The 16,547-nt window shown below is 37.4% G+C and overlaps 1 long non-coding RNA gene across 1 annotated transcript in view; it reads left to right on the top strand.

Annotated features, from left to right (window-relative positions):
• LOC148998412 (uncharacterized) overlaps positions 1-15,586 on the top strand; it is a 116,160-nt gene extending 100,574 nt beyond the window's left edge. Inside the window, exon 3 of the long non-coding RNA XR_016155154.1 lies at positions 14,636-15,586. This is a non-coding gene — a long non-coding RNA (uncharacterized LOC148998412). The remainder of the gene's footprint in view (positions 1-14,635) is intronic.
• Positions 15,587-16,547: the final 961 nt, after the last annotated feature.

Below are 16,547 nucleotides of genomic sequence, written 5' to 3'. Positions count from 1 at the left end.
CTTCATTTGTTTGATTTAACTTTATGTTAACTTTTTTTTTTTTTTTGAATATTGAAGTATTTTTTTTAAGTAAATTATCTTTACAATTTCACCCAAGTTTGATTCTGATTCAGTTACTGTAGATGCCATGGTCAGTTTACACCCATGTTGCAACTTACCCACTGATCAAATTGCTAATAACCAGGGGCAAATTGAGCCACATGAATACTTTTTATAAGAAGCCATATTTTTAGAACCATTTGTCATAGATGTGTTCTGATTATTTTAAATGATTACATTATGATTTATATTATGATATGTGATGTGGACGTGTTCGGACAAATTATAGTGATAAAAAATTAAGCCCAAAAAACACATTACATTTGATTTCTAAATGATCATTTTAAGTCATCAAATGAAGTCAGTAAAATGATCTGCTCTATCAGTGCTGTGTATGGGGTAAAGTTACACACAATGCAACTTGTATAAAGAGAACTTGCATTATGTAGCTATAATCAAGTGAGCAACCATTATAGTCTGCGTTTTAAAACTATTTGACTCATGAATTAATTATAGGCTACACGAATGGCCATCACTACTCGGTTACTCATGTGCCAAATTCTGTTCATGTAGTTTTGCTTCTCTGGATTGGTAACTTTGAAAAATGTCTTCTTTGCAAAGTTTAAAATGTTATGACACAATAAATTATTATTCTCAATAATTCTGCCACAGGGAAAACTTACAGTTTCATGCAATTGTTTGGTGTGATACGGGCGGGCAAGCTTGTTGACATGGGGGCACTGCAACACCCTTAACTCCCCCATTTGATTATTATGGTAAATTCTACATGTGTAACACTTGTTGAGCGATTTGACTAACTTTTCTGGCAACAAAACAATTCTTTCTCCCATGATTAATCTTCTCTTGCCTGGAGGGGACTTCCTCTCTATATCCATCTTATGATGCCATGCTCATTTGTTACCTGTTGATGGGACATGGTTCAGTGTCTGTCCTCCATGATTAGATAGCCACTAATTACTTTTCTCTTGCTTTACTTTCTCCCTTTTCTTGTTAACTGAACTCTTATTTTACATGCAACCTCTCTTTCTCTCACACACATTTTTTTTTCTCCTAGGTTTTACACTCCCCTTCTTTCTTTCTCACTCCCACACATTCTCTCTTCATCATCACTCTCACATATCCTGAAATATCCCTTCATTCCATCCTACTCCATGCCTTGTTTCTTCTTGTTGTTCATTTCTATCTTTTTCTCTCTTTCATTTACATGTACTTTGCCAGTATAAAAACCACTTGTGGCCAACTTGAGAAAATGAGGGGGCAGGCAGTACATACACTGAACAAAATTATTAACGCAACACTTTTGCTTTTGCCCCATTTTCCATGGGCTGAACTCAAAGATCTATTTAGATTTTTTTCTATGTACACAAAAGGCCTATTTCTCACAAATATTGTCCACAAATCTGTGTTAGTGAGCACTTCTCCTTTGCCGAGATAATCCATCCACCTCACAAGTGTGGCATATCAAGATCCTGATTAGACATAATTATTGCACAAGTGTGCCTTAGACTGGCCACAATAAAAGGCCACTCAAAAGCCCTGTTTACACGAGAACGCTCGCGGGTGAAAAGGTAAAAAGATTTTATCGAATGTGCCTTTCGTTTACACGGCGACGGCATTTTAGGGGCTTAAAAATGCAAAAAAAAAAAAAAAAAAAAAAAAAAAACACCCTCCAGAGTGGAAATCTGTGTAAAGGGTAAAAACGTAAAAGTCTGCTTGACAGTGAAGGTTGTACGCAGGTGCGCGTACTCAGTGTTGTTGTGTGGCAGTGCTCCACATTGCCACCTAGCTGCCTGGAGTGTAGGTTGTTTGTTGGCTGTATGAGACTAAGCTGGATTAGCATTAGAGGATAACATACAGATCATATTCTAACTTTTCATCATGTTGAACTATATAACATTGATTAGTTTTACATGCATGGATTTGCTCATCTCTTTGCTCAATTAACCTGCAAAACTCGTATCTCTAAGTCGAAGTTAGTCGCGGACGTGGAGCTCTCGGGATCTCGAGATGTTGATCTTTGTTTTAGTCCTCTTTTTGTCTCAAAGTCTGCTTGCCATAGTCCATAATGTTTGAACAAAACCCTGCTAGGCTCATGCTGTTGAGCACGCATAATGGACATAACCGACCCACGTCTGTCGCCATGGTTACTATTGCAGTACAAGGTCAAACCTGGCGGAAACCGGGGGTAACGCGGATATGACGTCATCGACTGGCGACTCCTCACCCCTGCTCACACGCCCTGTTTCCTTGGTTAAAAATCACAATTTTCTCATGATTTACAAATAGTTGGAAACATTTGGGATATTGAAAGTAATCAACTAAACAAAATATATAACATTGGCCTAGCGGTTTTTGAATATTTTACTGCAAAAACCCTGCATATTGTACCTTTAAAATAAAGTGTAATCCTAGCTGAACCAGAAAAAATAAATAAATAATGAATATCTGAATATTTGAATAAACAGATATTCTGCATCTAAACAAATAATCATATGATATAAGCAAATAAGCATATTACTGAATTATTTGACTGGTTAGCTGAACTCCAAATGGCGAAAGTTCAGTATGAGCAGATGGTGAAAAAAAAAAAAGGTTTCGGTAGTTCTGGTATCACTTTAGGTCTACAAACTTTCACTAAAGGACACTTTAACCTTAACAACACTCTTTCTGAAACCAGTATTTAAATTATGTGCATTTTGTTATGCTTAAAAAAATACTAAGCAATGCTGAGGTGGTATTGATTGGCATTTGATACCATTTACTCTTAGACTGTTTAGGTTGTGAGAATCTCAATAGATATGAAAGCTATAACATAATGCTCTGCCAGGAAGACTCAATGTTACCTCATTACTTCTGGTTATTCAATCACAATCTAATACACTATAAAATATTGTTACTTACACATGTTTGAGTTCGCAGATGATGACGCAAACATTCTGTTCCCGGAAACTGTCACCGACGTTCACTCCTCCCGCGTCTCGATTGCAACCATAGCGATACAAAATCATTATTGATTTTGATCTCACCAACTCTGGTAGCCGCTAGGAAACTAGCGCGTGGCGGTTCTAAAAAAAAACAGCAAACTCATGAGATACGATCTTCTCATACTGGTGTTCAAGTTCAAGTCTTTCAGGTTTTCGGTAGGCGCTTAGTTCCACGAGCCACTGTTAACATGTCCCCTGTACTATGATCAAACTTAATATTCTTTGTTGAGGGGAGGGTCATCCAACTTTTTTTAGTCTAGGGGGAGGGTCACACAACTTTTGTATTCATGAAAACAGTTTGGAAAACAGTTTGTAAAACTTGTTTTGTGCATAATTTTCCAAAATGTGCAAAAAAAACAATGTGGTTGAACGATACTTTGCGACAATGGGTTTCAGTAAACAGTCGCGACTAGCTAGTTGATTTCTCCAACGATACATCGTACTATGGTAGTGAAGCAGTGAGTTACATCGTTGTACGGGAAATGCACCCCAGGCCGGTGAAAACAAGCAACTTTTTCTCATAGACAGTAAAAAAGCTTTTTCTACGAAGCCCCTCTTGGTTCCGCGAAGAGAAAAATAAATAAACTGTGTGCACAGTTTTACAAACCATGGGGATGGATAGTTTTAAACTGTGGATACCCACTGTCAATTTACATCCACGTGGACAGATTGGTAAACCGTGCGCAGTTTTGTAAAACTATGCACAATGTACAGTTTATTTTTCTTCTGTAATGAAGCTTGGCTGTCCATCTAGTGTTGGTACTGCACCCAAATAAAATCTTAGTGAAAGCTCATTTTTGAGATATAAACCTAAAATTTGGAACAAAACTTCTTCAAATTTTTGTCTTACATTTTCTTTCAGTTTTAGAGCAAAATATATTTCATATAAAATATAAGTAATTATATTTTTACATTGTTAATTTTCATAAACTCAAACTTATTAACTTTTTTTTTTCTGTTTCACATTCATAATTTCATAATACCTCACGTCAACAATAATCTGGCAAATGTCTTTAAAGTGATATATGATAAATTGCCTGTATTGGCTGTAATGGACATTTCGATCAACAGTATGTCAGTGGTTAAATGCTTGATAAATAAAACGTAGGCTAATATCTTTTTACACATTTGTGCTTAAAGGCTTTAAATGCTTGAACCCTGATCAAATGCTGCTAGAAGCTTTACTTCTGTTTGGTTGTGGGGTGAAATGGGATCTTGACCTTTTCGACAGGTTACCTCAGATTCATCCATATTCTCTTGTGAAATATATGAAAATAAACATTATGACATCAGCTTATGGTAATGTGTGTAGAAGGCAGAGTGTATATATATATATATATATATATATATATATATATATATATATATATATATATACAAGGGTTTCTATCTAAGCTTGGTCACTAAATTTCGCTATCGAGTATCATTCCTCGTGGCAGGGCATTTATCTCTCGTCTGTTAAGGCGGGCCCACTCTGTGCCTAAATTAAACGACCGGATCCAGCTAGATGAAGGGTACATGTCCGATCTCAGATTTTGGACTCACTTGCTAAATACTCGGAACAGCATTTAATCTTCTACAATGATGCATTCACTGACGCTGCCCCTTCTATCGGCTTCGGGGGATTCTATTTTTAGGCGCAATGGTTTGCCAACAAATGGCCAAATTAATTGCCCAAGCCCCGCCATAGGCTTCGTTCGTCTGTGCTCATGAATTTTATCCTCTTGCGATTGCTAGCGTCCTTTGGGGTTTGACATGGTTGCGGAAATGTATTATGCCGTTTTGTGATAACAAAGCACGGTTGCCAAAAGTTACTACAAAATCTCGTCTCGCTCTTACATTATTTTACATGAACACATCCAAACTATATTGCAATAGTCTACTGAGATTTGTTCTAATCACAATTAACACAGTCTCATCCCAAAAAGTCATATAACTGACGTCTTGGGACGTCTTTTGACCATACGTCAATATCCGCCTTTTTAGGGCCCCCTTAAACGTCGGTAGATGGCGATCCCGGGCCGTCATACAACTGACACTTTACCTTTAACGTCAGTTAGGTGACGGGTTAGGTTTAGGGTTAGGTTTAGGTCTGGGGTGAGTTAGAGTTAGGATCCCATAACCTCATCTACCGACGTTTAAGGGGGTCCTAAAAAGGCGAATATTGACGTATGGTCAAAAGACGTCCCAAAAAGTCAGTTATATGACGTCTTGGGATGAGACCGGGTTGTCACAATATAGAGTATTGTCTAATGACAACATTTCATTGACTAGTTTTGGATAGATTAAAAGGTTTTTACTATAAATTAGACATCAAATAAGCTTTTGTTAGACAGTTTCTGCTCATATGTTAAATATACAGCATGTTTTGTCAAAAATAAACCAATTCAACTGTTATAGTGTTTGTTCCAATGCAAGCTATATCAAAATAATGAATCCTTAAATTTGAAATATGAATGATAAAATGTATTGGCCTACTTTTAAAAAATATATATTTATAATTAATTTATAGGAAACGACAATTTTCTTTGTCGACAAAGCTCATTATACAAGGACATTCGGTTACACTTTGTTTCGATAGTCACTTTAGACGTTCTACTAATTATAAGTAACTTTTCAACTGCATATCAACTAACTGTCATTAGAGTATAAGTATATTATAGTAGACTGTCAGTAGACTGTTAGGTTATGGTTAGGTGTCAGGCTTTGGGTTAGGAGAATAAGTTTACTTGTAGTCGCCAAGTTACTTATAGTCAGTTGAATGTCTGTTGGGGGACCAACAAGATAAAGTGTTAGCAGATATTAAGCAGACAGTCTACAAATACTCTAATGACAGTTAGTTAACATGTAGTTGAAAAGTTACTTATAGTTAGTAGAATGTCTAAAGTGGACTATCGAAATAAAGTGTTACCGGACATTCTCTTCTCAGGTAAGAACCCCCTAATTATTCATGAGGGGTTTGGGCCACGCATATTGCCTTTCCAAACAAAAACATTTTTTTTTTTTCACAATTAATTAATTTAAAACAATCTATTGTTTTATGTGCATGATTAGGCCGGATGATTTTCAGATCATTTTGAAGCAAAAACTCCAGGCAAAAACATCCTTTAGTCAAAAATCTTGTGGACACATATTTAGTATGTGATTTGTGGCCTTATTTCAGAAACTTTTTTTTTTTCAATAACCACGCATAAACAATATTCTCTCAAAAATACAAACATGTACATACATGTTTCTCACATATTATGGTAGACCTGTTTGTGCTAAATAAAGTGTCTTTTCACATGTATCATTAACATGTTTATAAGCAACTGAAAAAAAAAAAAACAGAAATATCAGGGCATGTCAAAACATCTCAAGGACCCCACAAACACCTTAGACCCCAGAGGGTTAAGGCTGCACATATTCTCGGCCATATCATAGGTGCAATATCATAGGTGATGCGCTTTCACGTTTTCGGGCGGCTTTGCCTTTGTCCAAGCCAGATTCATCACCCTGCCTTCCCCAAGCAGAGATTATGTTAAATTAGACTATTACAGTACTCAATTCAGCTAGACAGTACATCATGTGGCTCATTACACTTGTACTTTTGGTTGGTCGAAATTGGTTGGTTCGAAATTCAGAGCCCGCTATCATCTGATTACAAGCTACAGATGGGGCCCGCGCCAAAGATCTTTCATTCAATATTTCTGTTTTCGTTTTCTGGTCTGTTAATTTGAAGGTGCAGTGTGTAAATATTTTGAGTATCTATTAACAGAAATGCAATATCACATCCATAACTATGTTTTCAGTGGTGTATAAAGAACTTACTTAATAAAACCGTAATGTTTTTGTATTACCTTAGAATGAGACATTTATATCTACACCCCCTTCTATGAGGTCGACATATTGTGACGTCGTGTTTCTACTGTAGCCGACAGTGAACAAACAGCGCTACAGGGCGCGTTTTGTCACTACCTTGAAAGAGAAGCAGCAGAAAGCTAGAAGCTAGATACTGTGAGTAGTGACATTTCCCTTGCCAGTGGTGTAAAATATGTAGCTGGATTGTTTCATGTAACTTAGTTCTTCTCCCTCGCTGTGTTATGGATTTGCTATGTGGGGATAAATGTGCTGGTTATGTTCGTGAGACAGCTGATTAGTACTCTTGTGTCCCAAGGTGGCCTCATCTGTATGTGGCCTAAGGTGGCCTTGTATGCCCAAGGTGGCTTCATCTAAATGGGTATACAAGAGCTCAACTGAACATCCAGGTAGTGCCCTGACTCGCTGAGGGGTTCAGGGTTCACTTGGCAAAGAGGGATTGTAAGGAGGCCAGGCAGCACATATAAGGGACAAACTGATTGACTAAAGTTTCCTCGAGAGGACTCATCACTATAGAGTAAAGGTATCCCATTTTGTGTTTGTTTGGCTCTTCGGAGTGAAGCGGCCAATTATCTTTTTGTTTCGAGGCCACAACGCACGCGAGCAACGTACAGGCCTGCATCGAGGGGTTGTGTTTGTGTGTGTGGGCCCAAGTGAGTTGATGTTTTTATCTGTCATTTTATAACTAACTATAAGAGGGGTTTGATTTATCGTTATTCATTTCTGTACAGGGCAGTGCATATACAAGTAAATTGATTTGATGGTGCATTTAAAAAAAGTGTTAAAACTATATTAAGGCATTTGATTTATTATTGGTTGACAAAGGTTATACTACTATATTCATATTCATCTGTGGGTTGTCATACAATTCTAAAAATACATTAATCATAGAGATTGTGTTTTACTAAAATCCTAACGTCTATGACGTCTTGGGATGAGACTGCGCTGAACCAGCACAGTACTGTAACACGAGGCAAAGTAAAGGTAGGGCAAAATAACCAATAAGCAGTAAACAAGATGGGAGTCGACACAATCCACAGGATAGCTCATGGCACAATAAAACACATACCAAGCCATGTGCTTACAGCAAGCATGACTAAAACAAGCACATGGCCAGTAAAACCAATCAAAAGCAATGTGCTCACACAAAATGAGACATGAAAAACAATGGGAACACTGATTACATAATCCACGTGTTCACAGAGAACATGACAACATGAAAGCACACAATGTAAAACACAAGCTGTGTGCTACAAAGCTCAACACAAAACATGTCATGAAAGCATGTGACAATTGTAAACACGAACTGCGTGCTACACAATACACGTAAACAAAGCAAACATGAAATCGCACACTCACATGACTAGACAGAACGTCATGCATAAGAACGAGCATACTTTCGTTTTGTATTTGTTCATTTTACTATTAAAATGTTTAAATATTCGCCGGTTCCTGCCTCCTTCCCACAACAACAAACCCTGTTAACATTACATTGGCAAACTCATTAGTGAATTAATCCATTGCTATATGGTGAATTACTGCATGATACCTGGATATTCAGTCAGGCGAAACTAGGATGGTTCACATCACAACACAAACATCAGTGTGCGCGTCTGATTCAGAGATTTCATTCAGGAGAAATTGCCATTGTTGAGATTCTCTGCAGCAGACAGACTCTGTGTTCGTAGTTCACAGCGAAAGCACATGCACCAGCAATCCACCCAGCTCGAGCCAGTCCGGACTCCTCGACCGTCAGCCAGCCACCTCCGGTTCCTCCATCAGCCTCAGCTGCTCTTCACTATATTGTGGCTCGTAAAGATAGCCACGAACATCGGATTCGAGCAGTCAAATTTCAAAATCCTCTTCTTCCATATAATGTTTATTTTCTTCCGTCATTATCATACTTCCTATCTCCACAGTGCTTGTTAGCTTAGCTTTCAAACAAGATGGCTGATATTGATTCAGTATCTGCAAGTGAAGTTCCACCCACTGATCTGTAGGGTTGGGTATCGTTTGAATTTGAACGATTCTGATTCCGATTCCTTGTTTCGATTCCGGTTCCTAACGATTCTCGATTCCGATTCTTTTAAGAGGCAGGGTCAAAAAAGTTTAGCTAACTTTGCTAACCAACGGCCTTGAAGGAAATAATCCTTCTGTAAAAATAATCCTTTTGTCACAAATTTTGCATTTTGCAGAGATTTCGTTATTTTTAGAAAAGTGAAGCCACACTTTGGATCGCCGACGTAAGGTGCTCATGTTCGACTCGTGTGGTTATGCCAACACTTCCGGTAGACGCTTCTTCGTTGGTGTTGTTCAGCGGTTTCCTCTTCCGCTCGGCGGACTGTGAATATCGAAACTAGGAATCGAAATTCTCGGCTCCAATCGATACTCGATTCTCGATACCCAACCCTACTGATCTGTAAAAGGCCTGTGGGGTGAGTGGGTCCCACACCTTTGAATAATAATGAGCTAATGTTTGTAGTCACACTTTCTAATGAAATGTGACTTCCTGCTTATTATGACGCAAAATGATGATTTTTACGTCATAATAACCAGGAAGTAAAACACGTAAATCCTTATTTCTCCCATCTCAGGGGAAAATAAGGGAATAAACCATGACCATTCAAAAATATGACTGGGTTTCTAAAGATACAATGTTCCTTCACCCATAGAAATCGCCACTTTGTTAGACATAGTTAGAACAACCAATGCTGTTAAAACCGTAATCCGGTGGCGTTTTGAGTCTATAATCATTGCTATAAACTTGCACTAAGTTTTAATGCTACAGTAAGTGCAGAGTTGGAAAGTAACGAATTACATTTACTTGTGTTATGTAGTTGAATCACTTTTTTTGTGTACTTTGTAAAATCTGTACTTTTACTTAAGTTTGTTTTGTTTAAGGTATTTTACTTTGCTACATTTGAAATCATATCCGTAACTGAGTAAAAAATAATAACACAAGGGAGTCAAAAAGAAAAGAAAAGAAAAAAAAAAAAACTCTGGAAACTATAGGTTATACTGCATTGATTAAAGAGCGGGAGAACGCGCAAAAAGGTGACGCAGACCCAGCTGAAGCTGAAAGCTAAGGGCTCTTGAATTCTTAATACTGGAAACCATGATGTTTTCTAAGAGGTGTGAATATCTCATACCATTACGACCCTACACAGGAGAAAGGGAACCCCCTTTTAAAAAATTAACTCAGCAATTTTTAGAACATTTTTAATTAGCTACTTTTTACTTTTACTTGAGTAAATTTTCAGACCAATAATTTTATTTGTACTTAAGTAAAATTTAATTTAAGTAGTAGTACTTTTACTTGAGTTGAATTTTCCACTCTTTCCACCTCTGGCTAAGCATACAGTATGTGCGTACCATCTATGTGTTTTCATGTCGTCACTGCCAGTCATGACAGGGGAATTAACCCTTTTTTTAGCATGTTCCTCCATATGTGTAAAATGCTGGCAGTCTACCAAAACATCTCTGAGCGTGTCAATCTAGCATTCCAGCATGTAAGACACTCCCAGGAAGTGCTAAGATTGCTACAAGTGTAATGGAAGGAGGGGTGGGAAACAAAACCCATAGTGGTGATTGGCTATTTGGCTAGTAGCCAAGGTAACAGGCAACAAGAGTGAGGTTTTCCTCTCGCTCTGTGTCCTCTGAAAGGTCAAAAGAATCAGTCACAGACACAGAGGCGGAAACTGTACAACACCACTACATCTCAGCACTTAAGCACCTTTCTCAAATTACTAGATCATAGTCCATAATGTAATTGCACCTATATTTCTAATCATACAAATTTACGTTTTTTTCAGATAAATTAATGGTAACATTTACATTTAATTTATTTATTTTTTGTATCAATGTATTTGTTATTTCAAAGTTAATTCAAAAATGTTATTTCAAAGTTACTTCCAAGAAATTGCATACAACTACGTAAATGTATTGTTCAGCTAGGAGTCTAATGCTGTATTACACCACTGACTTTCATTGTATGGTCTAATAAAGTACATAAAGTCTATCAAAATAAACCACATAACAGAATAAAGGTCCTGCCAATCATGTGTAGTACAACAGCACGCAAGTTTTTATTTATTTGTTTTTATCCAGCGTTATCGTGTGGTGTGATGCAGAGCACAAGAGAACAACAAAGTCTGAAGCTGCTCGCTTAAAAGACCTTGCTCACCTCTCAATCGTCCAATTTCAAAACGGTTTTCACAGGATGAATTTTGAGTTTGTAAGCTTTCGAATGATACCTAATCTATGATAATTACTAAAATATGTGATATGAAAAAAAAAAGCAATAGAAAAAAGGGCGCCAGTCGTCCCCCTAGCAGGATGTGACAGTTAATTAAACCCGTTTTTCCCAAAATAAATTTCTCTGCGTTCCATAGATAATGGCTTTTAATAGTTGTGGTGTGCGCGCTTAGAGTTGACTGCACTAACTAATTTCAGCTGGTCTGCAACCGAAAACTCAGAGTTTCCCATCTTAGGGTAAGGCTATGTTTACACGGAAATTACTGCGTTTATTATGGGTGGGAAAACCGCGTGCATATGGTGATGCAAAAGTGTGTAAAATTCAATGTAGTATGCACTGCGGGCAGCTAGGTGGCAATGTGAAGCACTGCCACACAACAACACCAAGGGTGCTTCTCATTTCTTATTTGTGCATCCTCGTTTCCTTTCCTTGTTTCCTTTCCTTGCGTCTCAGCTCCACCCCCTGTAGGACGCGAGGAAAGGAAAGGAGGACAGAGGAATCGATTAAAAGCTTTTTTATATACATTGGAATACTTGATCACTCGAGCGTCACTCCACAGTGTCATCAGCAGCGCTAAAAGGATCTGCCCTTATGATGTTGAAGTTTGGTTATTTAAAAAATTCATAATAAATAATAATAAAGATAGGCTATACTGTTGAAATATCAAAGATGTGTGGTTTATATAAACTGCAAAGTTAAAGTATAAATTAAAATGATTGTGACCGATGTGAAGGGGGAGGAGAATTGACACGTGCATCACGTTTAGTCAATATAACAGTTCCGCGTAGGATGCACCTGTGTATCCTCGCCTATGACTCCTCATTATGCCTCCTCGATCCTCGACTCCTCACGGTGCAATTAGAGAATTGAGATGTCCTTCAAGATGGCTGAGCTCGATCGGTTTCCGGGTCATAGGAGGGAGGACGGAGGAGCGAGGAGACGAGGAGGGATATTGAGAAGCACCCAAGTCTGTGGTTGAGGGCACTCTCGCCTTGGGCAACAAATAACCTAGAGCCGGCCCTGGCTTGAACACATTGAATCCATTTGCACTTTAAGAGCGAAATTGATGCATGTAAAAAAGCTAGTTTGAAGCAAAATTTACGCGCGTCGGAAACGAAACCCTGTGACGGCCATCTTTTTTATGCATTAATTGAGTCTGGACCGCGCACTGGATGGCAGAGAGGCGTGTGTCCAACTATTTGCTGTTCAACATTGTTTTGAATTAATGTTTTTTATTTATTTATTTTTTTTATAAACTGACTAATCTTTTATAATATAGCCTCTGTAGGTTAAAGCTTGAAATGTATGTCCACTTTAAAACAAACAAACAAACAAATTGAAAGCTAATATTTTTTGATTATGTAATTCTCAGGTGCGTTTCTCTCTAAAGGGGCATCCGCCTTACAGTGAAGATGTTTTTAGCCGACTGATTAAAAAAAAAAAAAATATATATATATATATATATATATATATATATATATAAACAATTACAATGCCTCTTTATTTTTTCTGACAAATTCATTATAGCCTATAACTCACCAATAAATCACCTTTCTCTAGGCTGAATGTGGTTATGGCTCTTCTTATTCAGCACTGTGGGAAAAACATAATTTCAAGGTTGTAATTTGGCCTTAGAAAATCAGTAAAATAAAAAATAATAATATTAATTTGTGAATATTTTAAATGTTTAATAAAGTGGCAAAAAGACAAACAAAAATCAGAAAATTCATCGATATTTTTTTCCCCGTTTTAAAAATACAACAACTGTTCATCTTTTTGTAATTAAGGGTTAAATAAATCTTTTAACCAGCATCAGTCCTCATCATAACTACCAAAAATGTATTCAATTTCAGGATTTTAACCCTTTAATTACCAGTTTTGTTTGCGAAACCATCGATTTGTATAAGAGGAAAAAAACACAAAAATTCAATTATTTTCAATAAACTAAATGCAAAGAGAAAACTTTAGATTTGGATTATCACAGTCCCACTTTGCAAAAAATCCCACTTAGCGCGTTAGAGACCAAAAATGGCCACCTATTAAACATTGCCTATTGCCTAAAATAAGGTGCATTTCCACCCATAGGGAATAAATATGTAGTGACGTCATCTGGAGGAATACACTATATAATGCAAATATAATGCTTTTGCTTCAAAATGAAAGGATGTTTGTGCAAAAATCATGTTTCATGTATTACTGACAGCCTCAGATTTAAACAACGTTTTAATGGGTTTCAATGGGCCATATTTGGTCTTTATGGTGCTGAGTGTTACTATTTGATCTACACAGCGTGTGTTATACATATTTTGCAAAATGGGATCACATTTTTTACATGTATCCAAAAAGACACAATTTTGCCAAATGTCATACCATTTGCATTAAAACAGCCAAAATGGTCAAAGAAATTAAACTGCAAAAGACCAAAAATGTCCCTAATGCAGCATAAGGGTTAAGCGTATAATGTTAAGTATGTTGCATCCATAAAAGATAAATCTTGTTACCTTGTCTTCTTCTTTTCCTTGTCCTGTGTATGGTTCTGTGTGCTCCACATTAAACATGAACTCTACTCACTTGTAACCCAGACTGTTACTCTCAGACTGTCCTCACACTGCTATGACGTATGGTTCTGCGGTTCTGCAGTTGATTAATATTGTGACAGTAGCAGACTGTCTTAAGTGGACCATCAAAATAAAGAGTTATTTTTCCAAAAGTTTTCCACACAAGTTAACAAGTTATAATACTCAAAATGGCATTTTGATTACTTTCTTTATAGTTAGGATTTATTTATTGTTTGTTTATGTGTTCGGATACAATAAATACTTGCTGTGACTAATGTCAGCGTGTTGTGGTTTAACAGCCCTTAAGCAGACTATCGATTGATGTGACATTAATCAATTAGCTAAATGAACATTAATGGCAGCCTCTAAACTAAAGTACAGGATATGCATAGAATGTGTCACTGCACTTTTCCCGCTGTCTTTTTTAGTCCTTAATATAGTTACTCAGAAACTGTGCTGTGAAGAGGTTGAAGTGTCGATAGATCAAATAAAAGATGGAAATGCATTAACAAATATGTTGAGAGGTGTATCTAAATCATATTCTTCAGATTAATCACCAGGAAAACAATGTTTTTAAGCATTTCATGTTACTGTGAGTGGCAAGATGTATTGTGATTTGGATGCAACGGTAAAATCATTCTCTCTTTCTCTCTCTCTCTCTCTCTCTCTCTCTCTCTCTCTCTCTCTCTCTCTCTCTCTCTCTCTCTCAAATAGATGTACTATTTGTACACTGTGAGGTGAAGTTAATTGTTCATTCTGAGTCTGATCTAGAAACAATTCTAATGTCAGAGCTTTCCATTTCTGTCAAATGTGGTCTACATCACAATCAGATGGTGGAACCATTGAAGCGAGAGGATAACACCACCTCTTTTCCCATTCTCTCTCTATTTCTCTCTTCATCTCTTACTCTCTCTCTGCAGCCCCCTGCCCGTGTTTCTCCGCACGGTGGCCATATGTGCAGTTTCTCTGTGGCATCCAGACATCTCCCATCTCAAGTCCTGTCATTCTTCCCAAGCTCAGACATCTGTCAGAAAATGAGTGTGAGCCAGAGAGATGCAGCCACGCAGAGCCTCCACTCAGCTGGTGCTGTACTGGTGCAAGTCCGGAGGCGTTTTGGAGTCTCCATTCAAAACTTCAACTCATTGTATTTATTTAAATACCCATCACTTCGTCACTTTAAATTGTACTGAATGAAGAAAATCTTCAATGAAAACAGCTTTGCATTTCTTGTCAGATGCAATGCTTTTATTGCATTCATTCCTTCATTGCATTCTAGCTACTCAATTTATTGTTGTCATATTTATACTGCTCACTACAGCTGCACTCCCCACCTACACCATTACACACCTCACATGGATATTGAACGTATACTGTATCATTTAGTGTTGGTTAGTGTATATTGTACTATATATAGTTGCAAAACATGACTCTTGAACCTTGGCCTTTTCACCCCCTTCCCTCACTGAAAGAAAAGTAAACAGCCTAAAACCTAAAATCTAAAGCCTAAAATCAGCCTAGCTGTGTCCTGTACTGCAAATGTTATCTTTGACAAAAATGCAACTAGCAAACTGCACAGTAAATGCGAGTCATCACCAAAATAAAACAACATGTAAAACAATGCTAATTCTGATCACACAATCATTGTGTACACTTTTGCAGAATATGTATGACGCACACAACTACCCCCCAAAAAAAGAAAAAAGTGAAGCGATGCTTTATGACAGTGCTCAGACCCAGTGTTGTAGTCGAGACCACCTCACTCAAGTCCGAGTCGAGACCGAGACCAGAGAGAGTCGAGTCCGAGTCAAGACCAAGTCCATAGAGAGTCGAGTCCGAGTCGAGTCGAGACTAGAGACAGTCGAGTCCGAATCGAGACCGAGACCAGTGAGGGTTGATTCCCTAATTTACTTTTAAATTTACTTAGAGTTTAAGAAATATGATCAGTTTAGGGTAAAAAGGCCACATAATAGGTGGTGTTAAAAGTAATTTTATTACAATTTGTCATGCGCAGTTGCGCACTAGAAAATCACCAATCACTGGGCGTGTCAATCAATTTAAAGAAATATTTTATTAACATACATTAATAATCATGAAAAATATTTTTGAATTGAACTCGAGTGGACTCGGGAATAAGTCCGAGTCCTAAAAAAAAAAATTTTCGAGTACGAGTCAATTCCGAGTCCAAATGCACACGAGTCCATGACAAGACCAAGACCATTAAAATATGGTCTCGAGACCGAGTCCGAGTCTCGAGTACTACAACAAAATTAGCAAAAGACACTTCTGTATAGTACATACAGTTGATGCCAGATTTAATTTGTGATTTCAAAACAAATCAAAAAGTTTAATCATTTCCTCGTAAAGCTCATAATTACAGCTTGTAAGAGTTCTTTTCTGAGAGCTCCTACTTATACCATTGTGACCACTGTACCACCTGATTTAGATTAGGCGTTGAGAATGGTGCCATAAAAACACATAATTTCCAGTCCAAGGATATGAACAAGCTCAGAATATAACATCACGAGTTGTCATCACAAGATAACGGTAATTATGACATGGCATGATACAAAGATACATGATACATGGCAGAAGTTAATGTTTGTGCAAGAAGTCACTAGATTTGTCCCAAGGCACTTTTTTGGAACCCAATCGTTTGATGCTCTCAGTTACTCTCTATGCTTTCTCTGGTCCACTATGACTGCCATGCACGCTTATGTGGCAAATGAGATGGTTTGACTAGAGAAATTTTAATGAGAAATGGTGTAAAAAAAAAAAAAAAAAAGTTTACACCAGGGAGAGAATTGCCTATACACCTTATTCATGGCAGTGCCA

This window comes from Pimephales promelas, chromosome 1 (assembly GCF_988280905.1).
Source record: "Pimephales promelas chromosome 1, fPimPro1.hap1.1, whole genome shotgun sequence".
Classification (NCBI taxonomy): Eukaryota; Metazoa; Chordata; class Actinopteri; order Cypriniformes; family Leuciscidae; genus Pimephales; species Pimephales promelas.
Note: the sequence above shows the minus strand (reverse complement) of the source record. Positions and strands in the feature narration are given on the sequence as shown.